Source organism: Leucopleurus acutus, assembly GCF_964270905.1.
Source record: "Leucopleurus acutus genome assembly, chromosome: 10".
Taxonomy (NCBI): Eukaryota; Metazoa; Chordata; class Mammalia; order Artiodactyla; family Delphinidae; genus Leucopleurus; species Leucopleurus acutus.
Genome location: NC_139153.1, coordinates 42,707,766 through 42,722,411, shown reverse-complemented (window position 1 = coordinate 42,722,411; position 14,646 = coordinate 42,707,766).

Genomic DNA, 14,646 nt, shown 5'->3' with positions numbered 1-14,646 from the left:
CAGATGTTGATGATGGGCACTAACAGGTGGCACAGAAATCCTCACAATTTGTGCCTTCACAAATTGTCTCCACCATATGCCTTTCCTGGGACTTCTTTGTTCGTGATCTTCCAGTCTTGCTCCTCCCAGGCCTCTGATCAACTGGCCAAGTCCTTCTTCACCTCTCATGCATCTGTGTACATTCGTACCTCAAGCAAGGTGGATGGATGACCAGGTGCCCTTTGCCCAAAGCCCTGCCCATCAGGGACACTCCCTTTCTCTCCTGTCTTTTCTTTCCTGTTTGTGTTAGCACGACAGCAGTACCTTCCGTATGGTACCCACGCACTGAGTTCATCACCCAGCAGCCAAGGTCAGGCCTTTTCCTCTCTCTCAGCTGGCCATAGCGACCCCTCATGGGGCCAAAGGGGTGAGCTGAGGGAGAGACATCTGTGCAACAGTGATGGGTGGCCTGAAAGTCCATGCCACCTGGTCACGCAGCTTAGTTTTCCCCTCCAACCCAGTTTATGCCTGATCCTGGATGTCACACTTGCATCGTATGAAGGATCGTTCCTAGGCCTGCCCACTTAATGAATTGGTGGATCTGACACTACCCAGCTCATGATGGCCAGTCCTGCCACATGGCCATTTGGTCAGTCCCTACCTGGGTGCAGTAATATGATTGGTGCTTCTTTTTGAGTGGCATGTAGTTCTTTCCTGCAATTGTATGACCTTGATCCAGAACCCCATGGGTCTGTGCTGTGCATCTCTTGTTGAGGCACACAGAGGCTCTGCATAACATCTTTTTCTACCTCAGATACCTCTAGCAGCATGGGATTTTATGGGTCACATGGCCCATGAAGCAGGGCTGCAAGTATATATTATAGCCAGGACCTACTGCAGGGCCCTTTCTTGCTCTGTGCCCCACTCATAACCGTCAGTTTTCATCTTTCACCCCAAAGATGGATCATAGCGTTTTTCTCAAAATGCTACCTCCAAAACCCAGAGGCGTATGCAGTATTGTGCTACTTTCACACAGGTAGAAGATCAAAGGACAAAATTTTATCTTTTACTTTGAACAGAATGTCTCCCTGTGTCCCAGAACCATTGCACCCTCGAGTCTTTGTATGACCCATTCTTTGTAGTGACTGTGCATCCAAGGTACTTGCCATTAATCTTGCACGTCTGGTCCAATTTATATAATGTCATCTATAGAGTAGATCAATATGATGTTCTCAGGAATATCTAGCTAGTCTAGGTCCCTTTAGACTCTATTGTGGCAGAGGTGAATTAACATAGCCCTAGGGCAAAACCTTGAGTCTACACTGTTGTCTGTCCCAAGTGACTGTAAACTGATCTGTATGGAACACAATGCATTTGCCACACCCCTTACCAGAGGCTATGTTAATCTGCTCAAATAAAGGTACCATATCAGGTTTAGCAGCAGCAATATGACTATTGTTTACTAATTTTGTGGTAGACTACTGTCATCAGACTATGGTCAGAGGCCAGGCTGGCTTTTGCAGAGGGCAGGCTGTCGAATTAAATGGGGATAGATTGGGGATGACCTTCGTCTTTGTGGGTGGCCTGATCTCTGTCATCCCCCTGAAGTATGATATCGTTTGTGACTTACTGCCTTGTCAGGAGAGGATATGGTTTTAGGAGCTTTCACTTAGTCTTTGCTCTTATTCTACTGATCAAGGAATCAATGAGAGGATTTATTTTGAAGTAAATCCATTGCAATTAAACAATTGGGAGCTGGAGAAATGACCACTGGATAAGTCCAAGGACCCACTGGACCCACTGTGAGATGAACCTGGGCTGGAGCTCCATTTATTAACTGACCCCTACAAGCCTCAGTCTCATAGGGGGAGCATGATGGCTCTTTGGTGCCAAAAGATCTGGGCATTTCCCTTTTCCCATTGTGTATTACCTGAGTAAATATCCATGGGTCCCTTTGGGGAAGGACTCGGGGGTTCACTCCTGTATTCAGTTGGCATGATTTTGCAGGGTTCTCCCTCATAGAGACCTGGCATCTCCTTCAAATGATGGGTTCTGAGTCTAAGAGCTGGCTCAAGTCTGGAAATTGAGCAAAGGATTGTGACTGTATATTGACGTAGCTAAACTTGGCCTTCTGTTCATCCTGATCACTCTTGATTTTGTGTATGAATCAATACCCTTGTTAGATGCCCGTCTATTTTGCCACTAGGAGCATCATCTCATATTATCCATATCCATAGATCTGTGCAGGTTGGGCACCCCTGCTGCTATTACAAAATTATCATCCATAATGGTAATTACTCCCACCTTGACTCTGATGGTTATGTGTTGTCACTGACCTCAGCTATCCCTAGATCCCCGCATCCTCATAGTTACTAATAGGAGCCCAGTTCCCCGCATCCTCATAGTTACTAATAGGAGCCCAGTTCTGTAATAGTTTCTCTTACATTTATCCCCTGCCTATGACAGACAGCCAGCTCTGAGATTTTCAACAATTCTGGTGCCCCCTTACCGGAGCACTGCTTTGGTAAAATGGAGTGACCTCCAGGCCCTCCCAAGGAACACAGTTAGCTAGGGGGTCTTTCAGTCTTATACATTAGTCCCATTCTAGCTGCCCACTTTTTGAATCTTTTGATCCATTTCCCTAGAGTCTTCCCTGGTAGTTTTGGCATTCCAAACCTAATTTAATGTATTAGGTATTGCTTTTTCCAAGCTTCCAAGGGTCATCTTGTTACCAACCAGGGTTCTTGGCCTCCTTAATAAATAGAAGTTGATAAGAGGCCAGACAAAAAATTCAGGCAAGACTTTATTGGGGCCCCTGCTGCAGCAGGGGGGAGTGAAAACAGGTAACAGTTTCCCTTGCTTGCTCCCCAAGGGGGGAGCGAGCTGGTTCCTTATATGTGGTATGTCCAGGGATCAGGCAGGAGGGGTGACTTAAGTGGTTTGCTCACCCTTTTGGTGGTGGTGAGTGCAGGATAATACCCTGCTTTTGCTCCCTATACCCTGTTTTTGCTCCCGGCTCTTCAGAAGCAGCAGTTGGGCTTTTGGTCTTTTTGTATCTTGTTTTTCTTAATTTGCCCCAACTGGGTATGCACGCAGTTATTTTTAGTCCCTCTTAGTTTCTTTATATTCTGTTGCTTGAGGAGACATTTGTCCAGGTGCAAGCACTGCAGCGAAGGGTCCCAGATCCCAGGTCCCAGGTCCCAGCCTGTCTTAATCTCAGCAGAGTATCAGGTCAAGCTCCTAGGACCTTCTCTGGGTGTTAAATCCTGTGTCATGGGAGAGTGTGCTCATATCAACAAACTCTTCCTTATTTAGTTTAGATTCTGGCCTCCTTGATCCAGCACCAAGAGGATCTCCTTCCAGGCATATTCTCCCAGATCCTGCTCGTACATATTAGGCGAGAACTTCAGCTCCTTCAACACAATCTGTCTCCTTCCTTAGCGTGGCCAGAACTTCCCCATCCGAACAAACTAGCTATGCTAAGATTCAAGCAAGGCTAAAAGTTAACCCTAGTTGTACGTCTGGTGGCCAGGAGGGGAGGTGGGGCAGATTCTGAGGAGGGCAGACATTGTCTTGTGTGGCCTCTGTCTCATCTGAAGCTTCTGCACAGTCACCGAGCAAGGGGAGGTACTTCTATCAAGGGGCAGTGAGCCACCCTTGCAGGCACAGAGGCTTCAGGAGAATCAGAGGTCAAGTTTTCCAAGTACATCTACCTAGATAGTCCCATCCCGGGTCTCAGAGTCCCACTCCTTCCCTACCAGAGCTTTGACTAGGTGGAGAAATCAACTTCTCTGAAGTTCTGCTATTCTTATAGTTAGAGCCTAAGGCTGCTCCTCAGCTTGGTCTGCCCTTTGGTTACAGGAGGTGAGGATTGCCTTAACCACTGCCAACGAGGCCCTCTGGCTTTCACATTTTGAACTTAATACTTGCCCTCAGTCTATTATTTTTTTCTCTCTAAAGCATGAATGGTGTTCAGCAACAGTCTTACAGTTATCCTCTCTCTCTCCATATTTTTCACATGCCTGAGACATAATATGAGCCAGTGCACCCCTTCCACCCGTATGCCATCCCAATGAACAACACATGAAAATCTTAGCATTTGTGCAGTTATAGGCCACCAGGCAGAGAGAAGGAGGAAGTGACTTGCCCGGTTCAGCCAGCGAGTGGATAACCAAGCCAGGACCAGTATCCTTCTTCTGGCTCGACTGCCTCACAGGGTAGGGGGAGAGGTGGGGCTTTCTGGATTCTAAGAAAAGCAAACTCCCTCCAGTGACATCAACTAAGGGAAAGTATAGTTACTGCAAGGATTCATGAGCTCAGAAAGGCAGGGAAGCCCAAGATCCAGTCCTGGGAAAACCATGGAACTGGGTCTACTGAGGCCAGAATCCTTATAAGTACCTCTGGGACCACAGCAGGAGGAGCTGTGAATCCACCTGGGATCTGGGTACTTGCATGGGGCCTGCCCTCCTCTCTCCTCTCCATTCACTGGCCTTTTCTGTTCATACTTGGCAGCTAGGGAAATCTGACCGGCACAACTAATAACTGTTACACTGCTGGGAAGCCATTTGCTATCAGACCACATCCTGGGCTATTGACCAGACTGGGTATCAGCTGCCATTGGGCCAACCAGGTAGCAGCAGAGTACAGCGGGTGTGAGCAGAATCTGGGGCTGGCCTGCCTGGTTTCCAGTCCTGGCTCCACCACCCATGGGCTGTGTGTCCTTGGCCAAGTCATTGAACCTTTCTGTGCCCCATTTCTCATTTATACAACAGAGATGAAAATAGAGCCTGCCTCTGAGGGTTGCTAGGAGGGTTCCATGAGTTAATATTGTTTAAAGCCCTTAGAACAGTGCCTGGCACACAGTCCATGCTCTGTGTCTGTTAAAGAAAAAAATGTGACAGAGTGGAGTCGGAAGGCTTAGAGGGGAAAACAGAAAATCTGCAAAGGAAGAAATTTGTTGAGGAAAGGACAGGTCCCTAGAATTGTTTCAGTTACCAAGTCTCCCATTTTCAGTTTAGTCCATGTACTTCCTGTAGGAGAACTCTTTTCATGAAGTAGTCTGAGTTGGGTTTTTCCCTTGCTACCAAAAAAGTCGGTCTAGAACAACCCCCTTTTCCCACTTCCATGCATTGAAGCCCTGCCCTCTCTTTCAAGTCTACATGAGCCTTTCTTTCCGTGAAGTCTGCCAGGGTTTCTCGGCAGACATCTCTACCTCTAAGCACCCAGAGCAGGGTCTGAATCTCCCTTAGGCCTCTTCCCACTGTCCACCTCACACTTTGGGTGCTTGTGCACAAGCCTCCCCTCCCCAGATAAATGGCATGATGTCCATAGAGTCAGGAAGCCCAGCGAAGAGATACAGCACCAAGAGCTCTTCAATGTGTAAAATAAAGAGATACGATCTACACCTCCGACTTCCTGGCTGCACCATAGATGCTTCTAGGGTACAGGAACCTGCCTTATTCTATCTTGAATGCACCCTCGTAGGACTCTATGCCTGTCACAGGGAGAGGGGGGTCTTCCTAGGCTGTCTCCCCATCTAGCCTAAGAGCCTGAGACATCCATTGGGCCAAGTTTTACTGGTGGGCAGGCTCACTGGGTGTTAGAAGTGTGGGCACATTAGTGAACTTCCTCTTGCCCTTTCCGTCTCCGGGTGATGAGTATGACAAAGAAAAACCTGTTTTCTCAGGGCAGGCCCAGCTGTCCTCTTTGACTTTCTGTTCCACGCAGACCTCACACCTGGCAAGGTCTGCCTCCCTTTCTGGTCCACTTTCTCCACTTGAGGCTGGAAGCTGCAGATGCAGGTACCTGAGATTCAGGGGTTGGGAGGTGAGTGAGAATCAAGGGACCACTTAGTGATCACTAACCTGAACTGCCTTCTCCAAACCAGCTTGTCCCTGAGGCTGTCGTTTGGGACACCATATAACCCATCATCCAAGTCAGGCATTTTGAGAATGAAAGGGGAGGTTATTAATATTGACCTTGGGAAAAGAATCACAAACAGGGCACGTTCCAGGCCAACCAGGGCCCCTGGGCCCCCTCATTGTCAGGCTCTTGCTCTGTATTCATGCAGTAGTACTTTATTTCCCATTCGGTTCTCATTCCTGGGGAGTACAGCTCCTTTGGCGAGAAATCACAGAGGGAGAGGAGAGGAAAGTCAGGATCTGAAAACCAAAACCCAACGTTGAATACCTTACATATGTAATAGAGTCTCTCTTTTTTTTGGCCGTGCCTCGCGGCATGCGAGATCTTAGTTCCCCAAACGGGGATCAAACCTAGGCCCTTGGCAGTGAGACCACAAAATCCTGTGGACCGCCAGGGAATTCCCTAGACTCTTGATTAATATGGGTGAAAGTATAATGAATGTAGCCGAATTATTGCCAGTGATAATAAAAGTAGCAGACGATATTGTGGCAATACTAGTAGTTTAAAAAATAACATGGAAGACATGTTTCTTTACTTTGATGGATCTGAGTTAGAATGGGCTTGGGATCCTAGCTCATCTCTTACTAACTGTGTCATTCTGGGCATGATGCTTAACTCAAGACTGTGCATGATCTGAATGTCCCATGGGGCCTTCCTGCCCCTTGGAGATTTGGCACATTTGACTTAAACATCCTGTGTAGTGGATTAGGTAATCCAGAGTTTTCTTCATCGTTTCTGCAAATTCTGATCCCTAATGTTTTTTTAAAAAAACATTTTCCTTGATGCTGCTCTCTTTCCCCACATTCCATGTCTGTGTGTTGCCTCACATCAAACCCTGATGTGAACTTTAGCCCATCGCTCTTTTTCCACAGGAAACCCAATCTTTCTCAACATCTGAGTTTGGAAACTTCATGGACTTGAGGGGTTATCTGGAGGAGTTCATCACACACCACAACCATCTGCCGTCTGGGTGGCTCCAGACCTTCTTCCCTTTTCCACTTGGTTGTCGTTCAAAAGGGAGCAGCATCTCCTCCTGTGTGTCTCTTTTCCTCAAAGAAATAGTTCCCAAAAGCCACCCCCATAAACTCTCACTAATATCTCATTAGAATTGTTTTATCATATGTTCCTGTCTAAACTAAGCACAGGCAAGGTAATGGTACAACCAACTTGGGCTTAGACTAATTAGGACTCACTCCTGGGGGTAAGGCTGGACTCAAACCCCACAAATCTTCTAACTACCACAGTGGAGGGTGGATACCAGAGTAAAACTGGGTTTGTTGGACAAGTGACTGGGCTTGCAGCCATGTGTCTGCCACTGTGAGACAATTGAGATTAATTGAGCTTTGAGTCGTGGAAGACAGAGGGAAAGGAGGGCACAGCCAAAGTAGGGTGTCATTTCCCTGGCGGGAGAGGCACGAGATGGTGGGTCAGACAGATCTCTCTTCTGGGGTGATGTACTGCTGTCAGTTGGGACATTTTGGTGATTCCCTAAAAAAACCTCAAGGCAAATAGGGGCTGGGGAAAGTATTATCTGAGTGGCCATGAGTATAGGCTCTGTTGAATACTCTGCTTCTTGGGAGAGTCTCTGATAAGATCTCATTTGCATGCTGTGTTGGCAGTTGTTTCTGCTTCAACGTTTACGTTTCAATTCCTTTTCCATTGACTTGCTCTAATACGGAGCATGTCTTTCCTTGTCTCAGAATCTTTAAAGCTATATCTTGTCTGTTCTTTTTCTTTTTCTTTTTTTTACCAAGTCTTTAATTTTCCAAAGTTCTCAAGAAGTAGTTTCCTCATCATTAATGTTTTCTCTGGACACTCTAAGTAGGGAAGCAGCTGCAGATTTCAGCTCAGATTCTGTTCTGCATGGTTATAAAAATGTTCAGTCCTTTCAGACCGCCCCCAGTGCCCAGGTGGAAATACCTTTCTACTAATGGTTTCAACTAATCATGTAGACCTTGCCTCAGATAACCAGCTCTTAGCCGATTTCCAGTCTATGGTATAAAGTCATCTCCGTCTGCATGGCATAATTTAAGTGCATTTTTATTTATTTTTAAAATTTTTAAAATTAATTAATTAATTTATTTTTGGCTGCATTGGGTCTTTGTTGCTGTGTGCAGGCTTTCTCTAGTTGCGGCAAGCAGGGGCTACTCTTCGTTGTGGTGTGCGGGCTTCTCATTGTGGTGGCTTCTCTTGTTTCTGAGCACGGGCTCTGGGCGCACGGGCTCAGTAGTTGTGGCTCACCGGCTGTAGAGCACAGGCTTAGTAGTTGTGGTGCACGGGCTTAGTTGCTCCACAGCATGTGGGATCCTCCCAGGCCAAGGCTCCAATCCGTTTCCCCTGCATTGGCAGACGGATTCTTAACCACTGCGCCACCAGGGAAGTCCTAAGTGCATTTGTTTTTTAAATTTCATTTATTTATTTATTTATTTATTTTTATTTTTGGCTGCGTTGGGTCTTCGTTGCTGTGTGCAGGCTTTCTCTAGTTGCGGCGAGCGGGGGCTACTCTTTGTTGAGGCGCACGGGCTTCTCATTGCAGTGGCTTCTCTTGTTGCGGAGCACAGGCTCTAGGCGCGTGGGCTTCAGTAGTTGTGGCACACGGGCTCAGTAGTTGTGGCTCGCGGTCTCTAGAGCAGAGGCTCAGTAGTTGTGGCACACGGGCTTAGTTGCTCCGTGGCCTGTGGGATCTTCCCGGACCAGGGCTGAAACCCTTGTCCCCTCCATTAGCAGGCAGATTCTTAACCACTGTGCCACCAGGGAAGCCCCCTAAGTGCATTTTTAAGTCAAAGTGTTTTGCAAATAACTCTGCTGTTATATGTTCCCATAATGGCACTGGTGTCTGCTCAAGTCCAGAATGAAACTTGCAATAATGCTGCCACAACATCTGCTAGGAAAGATTCCTGTAACTGAAAGAGTTTTATTGCTAGCAGCTTTTGTGTCTCCATTCCTTCACCATTGTTTCACTGAAATGCAATTTAAATAGTCCTTTTCTTAATTTCTGTCTCATCAAAGGTCTGATGTACACTGTGGAGATGAGGGTATTGGTTGAGATGATTCCAGTTAAGAGAGCAGTTTTGGTGGGCTGCTCAGGGCTTCAATGTCTAAAAAAACACTCTGCTCCCACCCAGCATCTCTTTGGGTACATAAGAGCTTTTGATCTGTAATGAGGGGAGGAGGGATGAGTTTTATTTGGGGGATGGGCTGAAGGAAACAGAAGGACTACAGGAGGAATGTTATGGCACCTGTTCTTTGAACCATGATAGAGAAAGGGATTCAAGACTGTAGCTGCTCAAGTGAGAGCTTTTAAGACCCTGGATCCAAGCACAACTGCCTTAGGGTCCAGGGAGTACAGCAGGGAGCTGGCTGTGGGGCGGACTTGTCACCTTGCCTCTGCCCCAGAACCACTGAGGGTATGCCCTTGGCCTGCACCTTGGTGTTTGATATTGATGGTTATCAGATGGCCTTGTGGGCAGTGATTCCTGACCAGGAAGAGTGGGGGCTGGGGCAGGAAGTGGGGCAGTGGAGGGTAGGAACTGCAGCATTGTTAGCAAGACCAAGAGGACACCCCTCTGGGACGCCTAGAAGTAGCAGGTTGAAACACAGGTTGCTGATAGCCAGTGATCAAGCTTCTGGAGCTTGGTCCGTCACCATCTGGCTGCGATAAGGAAGGTTAGCATCATTTTGAAGTCATAGGCTGCTGAGGATTCTATCAATTTATTTTAAGGAAAGGTCCAGGAAAGGCAGGCAAACGTTTCTTTCCTGAAGTGATTTGCAATGACTTCACCTCCCCACTTCATTTCCTGTCTAATCCAAACTTGGCCCGAACCACTGTTCCAGCTATCGAATGCTTTGTAACAAATCACCCCACTATTTAGCGCCTTAAGACAATAATCATTTTGTAACCTGCCGTGATCTCTGTAGGTGAGGAGCTTGGGAAAAGTTCATCTGAGCGTTTCTGGCTTGAGTCTCTTATGTGGTTACGGTCAGACAGTGGCCAGAGCTCAGAAAGCCTGGGCTGAAGCAGCAGGCAGCTGGCCAGGCACCTCTGTCTCTTCATGTGCTGTCAGGGCCTCTGTGTGGCCTCTCCATGTGGCCTAGTTTAGGCTTTCTCACAGCATGGAGGCCTCAGGGCAGTCAAAATATTCCAGAGGGCTGAAGGCTTCACGAGTGAGGACCACGGGTGAAATATGGATGTCTTTTATGGCCGAGCCTCTGAAGTCTCACGTAGCATCACTTCAAGGGTGAGCTGCTAATTCAAAGTCACAAAAGGTCACTTAATGTCAAGGGCAAGGGAATTAGGCCCCACTTCTTGATGAGGGAGTGGCAAGGTTCTAGAAGAGTGTGGGGGTTGAGGAGAGGTGGAAGACTTTGCTGCACCCATCTTTGGAAAATACACCCACAACCACCTTCTCCACGCAGGGTGAAATCATTCTTCCGAGTCTGTCTCCCTCCAAGGCTGGCTTCCTTTAAGACAGCCTTGATCTGGATCTTCCTCCCTTATCAGCTTTCTGCCACCTTTACGTGCTTGAATCTCTGCTCCTTCCCCTCTTCTCCCAGCTCCTCAATCATGTTGGCTCATCTCCTCCCAAGCCCTATTTAATATGCAGGGCCTCGGATGGAAACCTCTCCAGGTCTCCTGCTTTCCTGCTGAGGGATCTTTTCCTAAAAAGGCACTGAACTGGCAGTTCTCGTGAGCAAAGAGAGTGCAGAAATCCATCAGAGCACTGACTAAGATGCAGGGCAGCTGTGGGACGCTGGCTGATTGAAACATCCCTGAGTTCTTTGATCTGAGCAAGGCACACACCAGGGAGGACAGAGGGAGTAAAGGGCTGGGGGAGAACGCCAGGATAATAAATGGACTTGGAAACCAGGAAAGGCTCTCAGGGAATATTTTCCAAGCTTGCAGGCATGTAAGGACACTCCCTAATTGCCAATAAGTGAATCATCACCAATTATCATGCAGCCCAGTTAAGGATAATTGTATGCTATAGGCCTAGAATCAAAGCCTTAAAAATAATATTATTAATAATATCATTATTATTAATAATATTATTTTTAAATCAACAGAAAAGAGAATCTGTTTAGAAGCCTGGAGGATGATCTAAAAGGAGAGATCAAGATGGGAACACTTGGAGGCAGGACAGCAGAAAGACAGGGGTATTCCTATGTGACTGTGAGGAAGGGCAGGCTCATGGAGAAGCATGGAGCTTCTAGCCAGAAGAGACCTGTTCATAGAATCAGCTAGGTCCCCTGAAGTCACACTAAGCTGCCACCCTCTCCTCCCTGGGGTGTTTGTCCTTTTCTATGTGGCCGTGAAATAACCAGGCCTCACACGCATCATGCATTTCCATTTCTTTGCAGTAATTCTAGCCAGAGAAGGTGGCACTCAAACCCAAGTGTGAATTCTGGCTCTGTCACTATTAATCTGTGCAACTTTAGGCAAGGCACTTAACCTCTCTGAATCTCTGTTTGCTCACGGAAACTGTAAAATGGGGAATATTATACCTTACCTTTGTGTTGTGATAAAATGAGATCATATGAATCAAGTGTTTAGAATAGCCTTGGACCCAATTAGTGCTTAATCAAGTCTGTTCTCTTCTGTTCCCTCTTAATTATCCAAATAGCATCTTTTTTCATTTTGTAACCAGTCTCAAACTTGTTTCTTTTGATAGGTGTGCATTATTGCAAGAAAGCAAGACATTAAAAATCAAAACATGGTTATACTAAATGGCAGGCCATAATCATTTTGGGGGATTCAGCAAATGAAGAGTCCTTTTTCCTGGTTCCCTTTTCATGTGTGGGCCTTCTGAGATGCTACCGAGTTGGGAATGCAGCCCGCCCAGCATCCTGGCCTTTGTCCTTGGATCTAGGATTCCAGATTTCCCAGCCCTTCACCTGCTGCCATCACAGGTTTAGGAAGGGCTGTCTGGGGGTTTTGCTATGAGTCTGGGTCTGTGAGGCACACAGAGGCGTTGTAAAGGCAGATGCACATGCCCCATTCAAGTCCAGCCCCTTATGAACACACACCACAGATCATCTATTCCCTCTCCCTGGGGTAAAACATCCTCCATTTCCCCTGAGAACTCCCCTCTCAAGCAGTGACTTTCTCCTTTGGGGCCTCCTAGTGCCTGTGACTCGCCTCCATCACAGCAGCTCTCCCTCGGCGTCCACATCCTGATGATTTGGGTGCACACTGCCCTCCCTGCCAGGCTCCTCTCACACTACTGATTCCCAGCAGAGAGCTTGGCACAGAGAGGTGCTCAGTAGGTATTTGTTGACCTGAATCAAACTGATGAAAGGCAAGACTTATAAGACTTTCCCAACCCTAATATTCCATGATTTTAAAAAGTGCCTCCAGGCTTCCCTGGTGGCACAGTGGTTAAGAATCCGCCTGCCAATGGAGGGGACAGGGGTTTGAGCCCTGGTCCGGGAAGATCCCACATGCCGCGGAGAAACTAAGCCCGTGCACCACAACTACTGAGCCTGCGCTCTAGAGCCCGCGAGCCACAACTACTGAGCCCATGCGCCTATAGCCCATGCTCCGCAACAAGAGAAGCCACAGCAATGAGAAGCCTGCGCACTGCAACGAAGAGTAGCCCCTGCTCGCTGCATCTAGAGAAAGCCTGCACACAGCAACAAAGACCCAATGCAGCCAAAAATAAATAAATAAATTTATAGAAAAGAATCACTTCAGAAATGGAAAAAAAAAGACTAAATCAAATTTGCCCACCTTTTCACCCACTTCCCCTCTGATCATCAAGGTGGTCAAAAAGCTGGGCTCAAGACTTAGCGTGAGCACCATCCTCCACAAAGGTTGGGGCCCAAAACTCAGCTGGTGCTCAACGAATTATTTATTGCTCAATAAACAGATCAAATGAATGTGGCATGGTAACACCAGGAAGTATACTCACTGACCCAGGATGTATCATCTGAGGTGCTGATTTATCTTAGGGGGTTGATGAAGCATTTCTGGGAAACTCACAGGGCGACAGAAATGCAGGCATTGTCAGGAAAGCGGATTAAGGTGTTTTGATTGCTGGGCAGACCTAGTCTTCAGCATTTCCCCGTGGTTACAGCTCTGGATTTTGATGACCTGTCTGAGTGTTTATAGAAGCACAGCCTTTCCAGCAGCAGCCGAAGGGGTCTTTTGGGGAAGCCTATGTGAAGAACCCACTGTGACATGGATGTCACCACAGGCTGTGATGTGTCTGATGGAAAGATGCGACAGACCTGGGTGAAGGAAGTGAAGTCTCTTTAATGATGAAAGTCATAGAAGTACGTGGAAATGGTTACAGAAAGTAGGAGGCAAGCCAGCCTGCTTCAAGGGAGAGGTGAAGCTTCCCATGTCCCCAAAGTCCCCACGAGGACAGCCCCCCACAAGTGATGCGAGCTTCAGAGTGAGTTCTGCCAGGGCACCACGAGGTGCCCTCTGCCATCCTCATGGGAGGAGTGAGTGGGTTTTTCTCCTGTTACTTCCTCTGCAACCCCAGATGTTTTGGAGACTCTGGCCACTTACCTGCCTACTCACCAGGTATGAGGGATGGGACAGAATAACTCTAGCACCTTCCTGAGTGTTCACCCTGAAAGTAATAGATGAAGTAAAAGCCTATTTCTCAGGAGGATCCATTCCTGCAAAGGGCAGTTGCCAACCCCTACTGGAAATATGTATCACCCCTATTTTGATACATATTTCCAAATTACATTCCAAATTGCTTTCACAAATTTATACTCTCATCAGTGCCTTCATGAAGACATCCTTGCCAGCATTACATATTAATATTAAAAAAAAACTCCCAAGGCTGGAGTTTTCACACATCAAGAAACCGAAGCTGAGAGAAGCTGAGTGATCATTCAGTGAATCATAGAGGATGGCAGAATACAGATATGACAAAAGAGAAGTTTCTATTCCACAGGAAGTACAGCTATTTTGGGACTTGGGGAAAGAATCGAGAAATAGGGCAAGAAAAGGCAGGCAGGGTCAGGCTGTGAGTGTGCTGATGCTTTCCAACCCACCCATCGGAATCAAACCCCAGGGGTAAGGGAAGATAGAAACACCCGGTAGTTTTAAGGGCTCCAAGAACACCAGGCTGGTGTCCGCACTTCCCTGGGTGTCCCCTGAGAAGGCTTCACACATTTCACTGGACCCTTGGGTCAGCCTGACGCTGCTTCCAACATGGCACCCAAGCCATGGAGTAGAAATGACTGAGGGGGGTGCTTCGGTGGGTTGGGCCTGAGACGGCAGCCCTGGTTCAAAACGTCTGGTCCAGCATGAGATGTGGAGGAGGTCTAGAAATTGCTTTGTGCCACAGGGGTACCCAAATAGTAGCTGAGATACTGGCTGGTGAGTTCTCTAGGGTGTCACCCATGGCAAAAGCAAAGTGACCTTTTAACAGAGAGTTACAGGGAATTCCCTGGCCATCTAGTGGTAAGGACTGCACGCTTCCACTGCAGGGGGCACGGGTCACGGGTTCAATCCCTGGTCTAGGAACTAAGATCCGGCAAGCTGTCTGGTGCGGCCAAAAAAACCCCCACAAAAAAACAAAAAACACAGAGAGCTACAGGATGGACTTCTCAAACCAGGGATCAAGTGGCTTTCCCATGCAGGCCTCAGGGCATCAGTAGCCTCAGTGAGAGCCAGGTGAGACCTAGGTGGCAAGGCAGCACCTCCAACCTCGAAGGCAGCATACAGTTGTGCCACAAGACATGAAGACTTGTAAGCTTCCCCTGCAACGAGCTGTTATCTTGGAA